The 13,984-nt window shown below is 38.5% G+C and overlaps 1 long non-coding RNA gene across 1 annotated transcript; it reads right to left on the reverse strand.

The window, feature by feature from the left end:
• Window positions 1-1,131: 1,131 nt before the first annotated feature.
• On the reverse strand, window positions 1,132-13,581 carry LOC144588392 (uncharacterized). Its single transcript, XR_013543935.1, has 2 exons — window positions 7,630-13,581; window positions 1,132-3,638 (listed from the first exon to the last, which is right to left on the reverse strand). It is a non-coding gene; the product is annotated as an uncharacterized LOC144588392 (long non-coding RNA).
• Between the last annotated feature and the right edge of the window lie 403 nt (window positions 13,582-13,984).

Genomic DNA, 13,984 nt, shown 5'->3' on the forward strand with positions numbered 1-13,984 from the left:
AAAAGGAGTACTTGTGGGTTCCAATGCAACATATTTGCCAGCTAGACACTCGTGTTTACATACAAATTCCTGCAATTGTTTCTAGTCCGAAAAGTAACAGAATAGCTGTATTTCCATAGCAAATGCATGGGAGAGTCAGGCTCAGAAGCTTCAGGCTTTATTATTTCAGTATTCTCATTTGAGCTCTGATTATCCTGTACCTTTAAAAAAAGCAGAAATCAGTACAATCCCCCCCCCAATATAATGGCTTGTGGTTGCATCAGGATATTTGATTCATTTGTTTCCAGTTACAGCTATATTACGTAACAGCGTTTGCACAAATAATTAAATAAGAAAAATTATGATGAAAGGGTCATGTCATTATTTTCATTATTAAGCAGCTATAAATACACATGGGTAGGGGAAAAACAAACAAACAGAGGGGTTTTATGTGTATTTGAAATCCAGAGGTATTTAGCAGTTGATTGAGAAATTAGCAAAAATGTAGTGTGTTCCCCTCAAAATACAGCAGGAGATTCTATCGCAAACACCAGGTTTAATCAACATGAGAGCTGCTAGAAAGACATACATCTGAGGAAACATTTAGCAAGCCAGCATAGTACATTAGTGTCACAAACGCTTTATGCTACCAAACATGCTACCCAGTGTGGTTATCAACGGACGTTAACCGATGAACAGTGTGAAAACACATAGCAACGTCAGTGCATATTTAGAAATGTGGCATGCATTGGAGAAAACTAGGATACATGCATCAAAACAGGAGAGAGATGAAACTGGAATAGAAACAATCAATGCATATAATATTAACAGAAGGGCTGCCTTCTCTGAATCATATCTGTACCTTACATAGATGACGTCTGTGAATTTAGGAAAGTCCTCACAAAATCTTGTAGTAAAATAATGCATGTATTATGAAATTGATATTTAAGTGTGTGTGTTGTCATTTTCTGTATCTCTTTGCATATGTTTACTCTTTAAAGTGTTTCATTTGGGAATGCAGTTACTTAGAGACAGGAGACAATCTTAAGTAAGCACAGCTGACATTTGGACAGTTCAGGGGCTCTATTCAACAGACAAACCCACGATCAGTTGTTTTTTTTATCTTTATAGCAATTCAAAGAAGTGATTCCATTTTTGAGAAAATATTTAGGAGGCAGTAGGTTACAATTTGCCCTTTGAGCTGAGATTTTATTGCTGCTTGGCATAGTCCTAATACATAATCTGTGTTGGTTTTGATACCTCTTCTTATCACATTACATGCAGGTGAATTTCCCAAAACCTACTGCTGAATTTTTTAAAAAATTACACAGCAGAAGCAGCCGATCTGACATTGACATGAGAGAGGTGCTTTAGCGTGGGATTATCTATAAGAGATCACACATATACACAAGCTGACATGCAGACAAAGACAGACAACAAGGTGTGCTCACACACTGAGACCGGAGACATGCAACCATTAGGTGAAGTTTTCAAAGGAGATTTGCTTTCTTTTCAGTACTGTACTCTTTAAGACTGCTTTATGATCCTGTTGTCCATCTATCAGCAAAAGCTTACTTTTCAGCAAAGATAATTGAATTATAAAATCATGTCTGCAATCATCAGACCACTCATTAAAAAAATGAAAAGGAAGGAAAAAAGGGGAGGAAGGGAGATCTCCACCCTGAAATAAAATTCTTAGAGGATTCACTTCATGTAATATTGCTCCCTGATGTTAATTACATTTAAATAGGAGAATACTATTTTGGTATCATTCATATGCCTTGAAAAGTACTTTCCAGTTTATCATACCTGTCAACCCCTGTGCATCACAGGCTAATACTTTATTAAGAAAAAAAATCATTGGGGAGCAGCTGATCCCATTTAAGTACATTGGGCAGAATGTAAGACTAATTAAAAAGCATATTTTACATTATTAATTTCTGAGTTTCACTTAATGAATGTGAAATGACAAGGCTACTATTTTTACATTGAGGCTCTCTGGGCTCTTTAGTCAAGGGAATTAAATTCTAGGGATTTTTGCAAAGATGCTGCTTGAGAGATTTGTTTTCAAGAACAGCTAAGCCTTTTTCCCTCTGTTTCCCTCCCTCTCCCTCTCTCTTTTTTTAAGCCCAGGAGTACACCTAAGCATATTACAACCACTTAAAAGAAGAGTTAAATAGATGTTGTTGCTGAGAAGTTGTTTGGATTTTTCCCCCCAAGCCTGGTTCTATAAAAGTATTTTAGATGAGGTATAAAATATGGTTTTTAAATTATATTATGATTTGCAAACACTAAAAAATAATTGCAGTGCAGTTGAGAGAGCACAAAAACATCCAATCTTTATTGTGTAAGACAATGTGATAAAATATTTTACAACCAAAAGCTCATTTTGCATCTGGAAAATTGTGTAAACTGAGGGGGGGGGGGGAGAAAAATCTCATTAAAACCAAAGGTTTTCTTTTTTAATATTCTTAAAATACAGCAATAGACTATAATTGCAGTTCTTCTCCCATTCAGATTTTATTAAATTATACATTTGTACAAATGTCTAATATTCTCTTCTGAAGAAAGGCATAAAGTAAGCAGAGCTGTATGAATTAGGCAGGTTGCTTTGAATTTATGCCAGCTTTTTTTTTTTTTTAAAAAAAGGAGAATAATGTCATTCAGATATATTGTTCCATACTATAAATGTTTGCTTTGTGTGTTGCATTCAACGGCAGTGGTACAGTTGTTAGTAAGCATGAGATGTTGTGTTACTTAAAACTTTGCCAGGTGGAGGGTGGCACTGGGCTCTTTTTGAGAACAACATAATAACACAGTTTTATAGGGCAGCGGAGGGAGGAGAGTCAAAAATCTTTTTTTTTTCATTTCCAAATGTGCTTACAATTAGCTCTCTGTATTTTTATTGTCTCTCACCCCCCCCCGCCCAACCACAAAACTCACACTGGAGGCAAAGCTTAACTGCTGAGGCTTTCCTCATGTAAATATTAGGAAATTACATTTGTACAAACTGCGGGGCTTTGTCAATGAGGGCTGGAGTGATTCCAACACAAATTAATCAGGATAAAGTTGCCCTGTGTTCAACATGACCATAGTTTATTTTCTTAAAGTATTAATTTGTCAACAGCTTTCCTGCCTTGCTGGATGACTCATGCAAATGGCATTAAAGGAAGACAGGGATTCAGTCCTGACTGATCTACCTTGCGTGTGTGTTTTAAAAAGAACCAATTCCAGCTATTTGATACATTATGCAGCTTAATTTTTAAGCATCTGCTTTAGTAAGGAAAAGAAGAGGTTTGTTTCAGATGCAGAAATATGAATGTCTCCTCGCATTTTAAAATTAGGCTTATAAGTACACACGCACACACTGAAACACACTTTGACAGAAGAACATATTAGACAAACATCAACAAACACACTTTTTAAAAAGTGAACATGATAAGACTGGCTGAAGAATCCAGTTTTTTTTCTGGTTTCATTTCACAATTGCCACAGACATCTTTAAATTACCATGTTCCAAATGAAAGACAGTGTTCCAAATCCATTTCTATCACTCACTCTCTCCTTCCTGGTGACATCATAGTATTCCTAATTGTAATCTGTGTTTTCCCCTCCTCCTCCTCCTTGTTCTTCAAAGATTACTGTTCATTGTTCTGTTTCTGGAAGAAATATGCATAAAGGAATAGATTTTTTAGGCTCGCCAAAGCAAATTGAGGCAGTGTTTCAACTCCTCGGTTGCCAAATGTTATAACAAGTTGTCCACAAAAGCAAACCTTACTTCTGGCTGTTATGTCATGAGGAAATGCAGTATTCTGTCAGATGGAAATGCTATTTTCACACAGGGGCTCCTACACCATTTTGGTGTTTATTTTGGCTGTTTTCTGTTACCAGCGTTATTCACATGGACAGACACTTTTCAGTGTGAAATTGCGTTTTGTCAGTAGCCAACTTTTCACACCTGCAAAATTGTAGCTGATTCAGCTTTAAGAAGGTTCACAACGTGCATTTCACCAGGTGATGCTGGTCAGGTAATACATTAATTCTGTTAGGAATTGAAGATTAGTTTGTGCTTTTTTCCCTTTTTTTTTGGATGCTTGAAAATCTCAACTGTTTCCTGTTCTTCTAGTCCAGTTTATATGAACATATGTGCCCAAATAATATTGACTCTCCCCTTGTTTTATTAGTATACATTTGTTTTGTGCACATTTTTATTATTCAAGAATTCAGTTGTTGCCAAGTATTAATCAATATATTATGCTGCTCAGTTGGGCAAGCTGTATGAAAACATAGTGCCCCTAGGGTTAATACAGTCAAGAGCCAGAAAAGTGTTTTAGACATGTACACAACATGTGGTTTACTATTATCATTAAATGAGGTGAACTGGGACTCTATACATATGGATTTTGAATTGCATAAATTTTGATTGATATCATTTGAAGACTGAGACCCTGAAAGGGTAGATTTTGTGAAAGACGATACACAGGCCAGCTATTACCACATACAATAGTACCAGGAAAAGCCTCTGAAATGAGCAAGGCAGCTGGCTTTTAAATAGCTAAAACATAACATCAATACTTATTTTGAATAATGGAAAAAAGAGGTAAAAGATGTTGACCTCTGCCTGACAATAACATGTTCCAAAAGTAGAACTGATCTCTTGGGACCATCCCCTGCTCAACAGTAGCCACTACGATTTCCTCCCCCTGCGCCCCCCCTTGCTGGTCTCTCTCTCTCTTTCTCTCTCTCTCTCTGCCCTTTCTCTCTCTTTCCCTCTCTCAAAAAGATAAATATTTTTTGAGCATTTAAACACCGTGGACAACCAGCCAGAATTTTTTTTCCACAAATTCAGGAAACACTTGAGAGGTAAAACCAACATCCTGAGACAGGAGACAGGCCAGCTTTTGACACCGAGGGTGGACCTGGGAGGCCTAGCGAAACCTTCAGCCAGGAAGTGCTTGCCACAGAGGTCAGGGCTTCAGGGACATTGCATGAAGGGAAAAGAGAGCCGCACGTTCCATGCACCATCGAAACCAACAGGCCTTTTCATGGGAAATTTGCTGAAAATTTGCTGATCTGCATTAAACATTTATGAGATTTAGAGAGTAAGAGCCTTTACTTAACTTGCTGTGGATTATGGGTTCCTGCCGTTTTTTAAAGTAGTGAATTATAACATATGCAGGAATTTGAAAGGTCTCCCAGGCCTTTAAAAGCCATTTTTCTCCTTCACATGTGATCCACGCGGCAAATTATCAATACATCACTCCACGAGATTCATTCAATTTGCTCAGATTTGTTAAAACTTTATTCCGAGAGAGCACTGGATAATGCTTCATTTATTATTTATACCCCATAAATGTATTAAAACATTAACCATATTTCTCTGCAATAGCATACTTCAATTCTCCAAGGGGGAGAAAAAAAGTCCAAATGTTTCTCCAACTGCTACTTTAGTTTCCCTCAGGAGCGAGCATATTTGTGTTGTGTTACACCTTTAAGTGTTGATTAGGCTTTCATGTTATGGTGACAGGAGTGTCCTGCCTTGTTTCTCTTCAATGGGGGTAATAGGCTGTATCAGCTCTACAAAGACAACCTTTCTTTTTAAGTACAAATCATTACAAAGTTTTGGTAAGAATGCCAGGAAGGCACCCTCTTCTCAGTCCAAATTCTATGACTTCAGGAATAAAACAAAGCCCCAGATATCAACTATGGAACTTAGGTAGCTGGCCTGGGGAAAGGTCACAAAAATACTAAACAAAAGATTTAATCTTCCGATAAATCCCATTTATTATGAACATCTCCACATTTTAGATGCATTTACACACTTTTTGTTTTCCACCCAACGGACGACCTCAGCCAAAAGCCAACCATAAAAAAAGAACTCTTTTTTTTTTAAAAAAAATTCTCATTTCTGCTTCATGATTAAGAAGGTGTAAGTTTAGTTTTTAAAATTTCTTTTCAGTTTTACTGTTTTTCTTTGGGGTTTTTTTTTGGGGAGTGGGTGGGGAAGAACGTACTGATCAGGAAGCTTTGTATTCTCCCTGCCCCCCACCCCCAGTTTCCCCCAGCTATCATTACCGGGTAACAATTGGAGCAAACATTATGGCGGGGGAAAGGGACATAAATCAAGGAATAAAAAAAAATAGTTTCTGCACATTTTCAAAAAACACGTTGTGCTCTCTGAGGTCCTTTTCATTTTAACCAAATCAGGGGGAACTTGTCCTCACAGCGGCAAGGCAGATGGAACAATAAATCACAGGAACCATTGACTGCCTGCAGTGTACTCTCCACAGCTGTCACTTTTGTGTCTCTTTGGTTTTAGCTGACATGGTATGAGGTCCACTGTGAACCAATCTGGACTTTTTTTTTACAGTCATATCCATCAAAACGACCAGTACCCATCAACCTACTGCCGCGATCGATTCGTTTGCTTATTCTCACGCATAAGCCAATACTCAGCTCACTAGGTGAGGCTTTGGAGAAGCACCTCATTTTTTTTGGGGGGGGGTGTTGCCTCTAGCTACAGCTGTGATTTTCTGAGCACTCTTGGCTAACGTTATTAAAGTTGCATCACGATAGATACAGAGCAAAACAGATAACCGGCTTCATGTGAAAGAGCATGTTTTTCAGGGGAAAAAAATTAAACAAAACTCTGATGGCTTGGGCAATTTTTCATTGTTGCAACAGGATGCTTACCAAGCATTGAGTTTACAACTCGTTGTTGATTTTGCAAAGTAAACAGGCAAATGTTATGTGCATAACCTTAGCTGTCTTTATAAAGGTCAGAACGCACTTGCTAATTTCTCTTCCTGCCTTTTGGTGGCACTCTGATGCCAGCGATTGCCTCCAGTGTGTTTTGGAAACAAGATGTCCTTCCCTAACAAAAGACTCAATCTCCAAAAGGCTGCAAAACAAAAACTGATTAAATATGAACTGTTGGAGGAAAGTTTACTTTGGTGTAAAAAAGAGACTGGGGGGGGGGATAGTTTTGTAAGCACTAAATAGCAGGTCAGTTGTAATTTAGGCTAAAGGTTACATTATGTACCCAGGAATTGTCTTGTTCAAATGCAATACTAAAGGCATAACATGCAAGTATGTACACGGGGAATTCAGGTGAGCATGGAACACACCTTGTATTGTGCTATTTTTTAGAGAGTGTGAGATAAGCATATCCCTTTCCGTCCTTAAAATATAGAATTCTCTTGGAATATTATAAGTACAATAACTTTTATGTTTATGGATACTGCAGAAGGTCTATAAGGTGTGTGTGTATGTGTGAGTGAGTGTTCACACACTCCTGCACACACAGACATTATTTTTGAAAGCCGTTTTCAAAACCCCTGCTTGGGTCAAGTTAAATTTATTATATTTTATACTGCTGAACTCCATGATTTTGAATGGAGGTGACAGCTGAAAAGCACCAGAAACCTTTGGAATTTCAGAACTATATATTACTTTAAAGGAAGAAATTAAAGTCCCACTAGCAGAGGCAAACAATTGATTTTTTTTTAAAAAAAATAAAGTTAAAAGAAAAATAACAAAACAAAGTATAAATTCACTTTAAGAACATAGTATCATTCAAATCTATAGACAATTGTAAAACTTTCTTCTCATTTGTAAAATAATACATATAGATTCTACAAACATTTCTACCTCAAATTGCAAGTTGGTTGGTTGATCTTGCATTGCGTACATTTTATTGCAGCATTCTTTCTTTCTTTCTTTCTTTCTTTCTTTCTTTCTTTCTTTCTTTCTTTCTTTCTTTCTTTCTTTCTTTCTTTCTTTCTTTCTTTCTTTCTTTCTTTCAGACTTCATGGAGTACATATTCTAATGAAATATCACCAGTAGAATAAGTGTAGGTTCAGAATAAAGAAAGCTTGAAGAACAAAGTTTTTTTTCTGTCCAGAAAGAAAAGGTGGGAAAGTTCACTCTGAAAAATAAAGGAAGTTTAAAGACAACTGATCCAGAACTTTAAACACTGATCCATGTCCTGCTAAAGACATGCACTTTAACAGGTGCTGTAACATGATTCATTAGTTCAAATATATACTATTGAAACAACCAAACTAAACAGTTATGAACCAAATTATACCCACTCTCAGGATCCGTAATTATGGGCAAAACAGTGCTTGCCTTTAAAATTCCACTGTTTTCACTTATTATCTTCAAGAGCAACTGCAACCAGAATGTAAAATGGTAATGTAAGGAATATTTTTTAAAAAAAATCCTGGATGAAAATTGTGCAAATAAACATGCTTTGCAATAGCGATGCATAAAGCATCACAAGCTACCTTTGGATGCACAAAAAAGTTAGCAACTGTGAGTTCTTCCCAGAATTGCTGGTTTTACTGTTCCTGTCTAGAAAATAAAGCATCCTCTCCTCTGACATAAAAAATATGTTGGTCTAATCAAGATTGCAGGATATAACATGATGAAACATGGAATTTCAGTGAAGACCATAAGACACTAATGTATATAAAAACCAGATCTATACAAGGGAAAGGTCAGCAGTCCTGAAATCTTCTAATTCTGAAATGAGTGCATTTCAGAACATGGCTCCTTCTATAAGGGACAGTTATTCTTATCAATAAACGTCTCTTTCTTGTTAGTGCAATATATGTGATTCCTAATAGCAGGAGATTTTAGTATATTTTCTGTGTAATTTTTCTGGCTGCACATTTCATGTTTTGCATTCAAGAACAGGCAGTTGCAGTTGAAATCTAGGGAAAGACCTATGAGGCAAATGCTGACAATAAAATTTCCTTGTTGACCTCATATGATAAATTTGGATTGCTTGCAAATTCTGAGCTGTCCCCCGTCCCCCAAAACTGAATCTGGCAAATACTGTTGTACACATGCTTCATTCTGAACACCAAATCTGGCAACTGGCTTCTTACTCATGGTCAATGGAGTGCAGTAAATCTCTGTTTACAGAATAGGCCATCTCAAAAGGCACATGCCCAAATTCATCCTAACACAAACCAAAGCTGTTTCTCACATTTTGAACATTTTAATTTGTTCATGGAGCTTTATGCTATTCTTCTTTTAAAAATGACTTTTCCTCTTCGAAAGCTGTGGTTCTTCGGTCATTCATAGTAAACTGTAGAATGCTAACATTTGCTGAAACATACATTTTTATAGTGTCATTCTTATTTTCATTTTTAGAAAGGTTACATATGCAGCCTACCCAAATAATTTCATTTAACAGGAGCAAGCCTGCAGAATTAGCTGCTCATTCTGTTGATCTACATCTATAACATTTTTCCTTCCCAAATTGTGGGTCAGACTCATAAAAGAAACCAACCTGCACCTACAGTTTAGATTAATAGTCCTCCATTATATCCCATCTTTTAAAACACGTGCCATTATAGCTTCAATTGAATTGTCTCACTGGTCATCTTTGCCTTATTTGCTGGTGTCAGTGTTAGATCTTACAACCCCTGTTTTGGACCTTATGAAGCAGAAGTAAACTGCATCAGTTCAAGAATGGCCCCCTGCCTCCCCCAGCTAAAACTCCTCTGCTCTCCATTCCCTTGCACCAGTTATAAGCACCGTTGAACATCATGCTATAACTTCTCTGTCACATAGGATCAGGTTTATAGCGAGGTCAGTAGAAGCTGAGAAATATTCAGCCGCCCACTTATTTCAGCATCTTGTGCCGAATGGCTGTAGAACTGGGGCAACAACTCAGGTGTCTTAACTGAACTTTCTAATTAAGGGGAGGGAGTTTGTTATTTGTTTCTCTTGGCTTGACAATGTTCGGACTGTTTCTGTAAGACAGGGCTATTTGTGCTTCTGTTTTGCCACCTGGGACTACCTGACTGGCTGTTGTTGTTTTTTGAGTGTGTTCTTCTTCCTGGTTTTAGGAAGTGTGTGCGAGAGAGAGAGAGAAAAAAAGAAATCACAGTTTGTTAACCCTAAATGCTGCTGGTGTATTTTAAAAGGCTATGTCTTAAGGGAAAGCATCTATGAATATCTGTTATGCAGTTCAAAAGATTAAGGAAAAGAGAACAGATCATTGTAATGTCTTAATGGTAACTTTGTGTGTGTTATTTTGGGGAGAGAGTAGGGACTAATTGCACTTATTGGCTGATCACCACGCAGGTTTAGTATCTCAATTAAGTTACACAACATGTTGTTGCATATTGCTTATTTTGGAGATGTTCCTGAGTAATTACTTGTATTGGTATTTTCTTTGCTACCAAAGAATTGTGGCATAGAACATCAATAAGTTGAAAAAGATACAAGAGCTCTATCCAGCTCTTATCAATGAAATCCTGCTTTTGCAAGCCTCTGCACAGCTTCAGGAAGAATTTGAGACACCTGTAATTTGCTTTCTTTTGCTAGCGTGGCTGGGGTTATTCAGAGCTACTTTATTTGAATATCATAAGTAGCAAGTTGCTTTAAGCAAACCTCCCTCCTCCCAGCAAAAACATGTCAGTAGCCCAGGTGACATTTTGTAGCAAACAAGGAAATCACAACTCCAGGAAGTGTTGCATTTTATGCCAACAACAATATGACAGTTTTCTCTGTAAAGAAAACATGACACTTTTCCAAATATCAGAGGATGCTTCCGCTGCTCCAGGGATTCCTATACTGTCACTGAAATGGAAGGTCACAGGCTGGTTTCATGATTTCTATAGTTTCAAAATGTTGTGGTGGAGCGTTTCCACGCTAAATGCTGTAGGCTAAGGGAAATCTCTCCCTTCATCTTTGAAAGGAGTGACAGAAAGAAAAAGGTCCTGCTTTGACAGCGGTAACCTCTAGGTCTGGAGGTTCTGCCCCTAGCAACTCTGAAGTGAAATTACCTATGTTAATATGTTGTTGTGTCTCTGCCGGATATATATGTGTGAGTGAGCGAGAAAGAGGTGAAGGGGAGAGAAAGAGAGAGAGATAACGAGAACATGTGGATGGTGTTGTAAGAGAAGGTTCTTTGAAACCCAAGCAAAAGCAATGTATGAGAATGCTCTCTAGTATAAAAAGCAAGCGCTGCCAGAAAACATGGAGTTTGTTTTATTCTCAGCTTGCCTAACCAGGTGGAAAGAAGGCCAGCTCGAATAACTGTATCCCCTCTTGGAAAGATAACCCTAGGGTTTAAAGGAGTGTGACAAAGTCATGGGCATGGTCAGTTGCTCTGTGCATTTCTAGCAAATGCATGAGGGGAGGGGGAAATTGGAGCCCACCATACATACACAGATCCTTTTTGTGGCTGGAAGGGGGTGAAAATAAACGAGCACAGGCGTCACTGTTGGTGCAACTCCAGAGCTGCATGCCAGATTCGGTGGGGTGTTTCTTGTGTTTGCAAAGCACTGTCGCTGAACCAGGACAAATCCTGAACTCCCGTTCTACCCCTCTCAGATACATTCAAGGCAAGGCAAAAGTTCTTCTTACCCATTTCTCTGAAGGGCTTGGGTTGTGCACACACGTACACCCCCCAGCCACCCCCAATTTCCATCCCTCACAAGCCAAATTGCCATTTCACATGCAAAAAGATATAATTGAATGAATAGCCTGCTGGCTAGTTAAAGCCAGAAAAAAATACTCAGTTGGAGAATATGGAAAGAATTGAGACCCATTTGTTTTCAGCCTTCTCCCCTCTCTCCAAAGCACTCAGATCAAAACACACCTCACTCTATAGATTATATACTTCCTGCTGCCCCTTTTATAAGCAATAAGAATTTAATAACTGAGGGCAACTCTATAGTAATATTTATACGGGTCAAGTGGCTTAAAGAGTATGCAATAAATGTAACATTATGAACCACATTGCCCCTTTTTAAATAATGCAGCTTGAACCGAGATATTATGTTTCATATTCTGGGGGAAAAAAGGTGTCTCAGCATACGCTTTTGGAATACAACAGACATGAAAAGTTATACTGATCCCATAATAAAATCACTGCCTGTTTAATATGGTGTGTTATGTAGAGCTCCAGATCTTAATAGCAGACCACAGCAAGAATGTCCCAGATGATATCAACAAAACCTTCACTTTCTCATTAGCAATCAGCAAATTCTCTTGGTGTCTGCTAGTTTCAAATAAGGGCAAGTGCCTCTCTGCCTCGTGTGAAGCCCAATAGGATCATAGAAATAATGTAGTCTAATCAGCAGCCAACACATGAGAGCCAGTATTCATAACAGAACGGAGACTTTGGTGACTCCGATTCAGCATCTTTGAGCAGGTTTCCAAATTCTGAGAAGCACAACTGGCATGTTGCTGTGTGTCAGGAAGCAGTAGAAAGATGATTTCTGCTTTCTATGGCTTGCTCCAAATGTCTCATTAATCTGTCATGGCAGGAAAACAGTCCTCCCCTGTAAGCGACTGGGGTGAAGTGCCTGCTACAATATGCCTCCGAACATTTCAGAAGAATAGCCATTGTTTTGGATATGACTGTTCCATGGTGTAGTGGTAAATTTGGAAGTGCATGTGCTCATCAGGACGCTCACCATAGGCAACACTCCCCCTTCAGGAGTGTCCACTGATGCAGGCATAATTGGATTGGTCCATATGAATAAATAAAGAGCAGATATTTTGTAAAGTTAATGGTTCTTATCTGGCCGTTCAACACCAAAGTGCCCTCAAATACTTTGTATAACAGGGAGGCCAGCTGGCTTACCACAATGCATGGTTCCTGGGAAAATTCATTTCTCTCTCTCTCAGCTACTGTGACAATTGCAGCTAAGCTCAAAGGAAACAGGGAGGCCTGGGTGGGGTGTGCATAGTGTCAGAGTTCTTGCTAATTGAAAGGTTCAGAATGCTAACCCTATGAACCCAAGGTCCACTATATGGCTCTGTGTTATGGCATTCTAAGATGCAAAGAAGTCATATTTAGCTTTATGTTGAAAATGTAATGCCTTGCAATAGATAATGAATGCTTAGAGTAGTAAAGTTGAAACGCAGTGTTAATCCTTCAAATGGAAAGCATCTTTTAAAAATATGACTTGTTTTTTACCCACTCATTTTAAATGGTTTTTCTTTTCATCTCCACAGATTCCTGTAACCAAGATCCTCAAAATGTGTTTTGTAGAATTCATGAAGGTGGAATCAATGCCTCCTGTGCTTTGGCATCTGTCTTATTTATTTATGTAATTTCTTCCACAGCAAACAGTATTGCATATATGAAATTCCCACTGCCTCTGTTTTCAACCTTACAGCAAGCCTTGAAATAAGTTCTTGTCAGAGTGATGAGCCCAAGATGACCCCAGAAGCTACTAAGAAACAACCATGATGTCTTGGATTTGTTCCTAGCAGTCCCATGCAGTGATGACTTATTAGAACAGTAACTTGGGCCTTTTCCTGGTGGTGATATTTACCAAGGCTCTGGACTGGTCCTGTCCACCTGAGCTGCTCACTGAATGCTGTAAGCAAAACATTGTTCCTTGCTGCAATGGTTTTCCCCCCTGTGTGCTCTTCAGCTCTGCTTCTTTGTTTGGTCCCTGATATCAACCATCTGGCTTCAACTGTTGATATAAATCCTGACTTGGCCTGCTAGTTCGTGTTCTTGGCCTTCCTCCTTGGTTCTGATTTCATCACTCAGTCTTGAGCTCCCTCCTGACAGCCCCTGTAACAATACCTACCAGTCTCCAAGTCTACCTCTATATACCCCACCCAATTCCAGCTCTTTGAGTGCTACTAGATTCCACTGTATTGACAGCCATTGCTGGGCAAGACAGTGCCTGCACAGGTTTTGCTACTATTGCTCCACCATTTTACTATATGGTAAGTACAGGTTATGGCATGACACTTTCAAATCTACAGTCATTTCTGGTAGTGCGTACTTTGTAACCCGGTTTTGGCCCTACTGTTAGGCAATTTGGCTTAAGCTAAGCAACAAGATTTCAGCCACTGTTTCTTAATAGTAGAGGGAGGTTATTGAGAAGAAGGAATGGTTCTACAGTGTAAAATTTCACTGTATGGACAATTACAATTATATCTTGTATTCAGGAGTGGCCAATCTGATGGTGTGTTACATGAAGTAAATATATGCTTGCTGCCCACCAGAGTAGAA

The sequence above is a fragment of the Pogona vitticeps genome, chromosome 3, assembly GCF_051106095.1.
Source record: "Pogona vitticeps strain Pit_001003342236 chromosome 3, PviZW2.1, whole genome shotgun sequence".
In the NCBI taxonomy this organism is placed as follows: domain Eukaryota; kingdom Metazoa; phylum Chordata; class Lepidosauria; order Squamata; family Agamidae; genus Pogona; species Pogona vitticeps.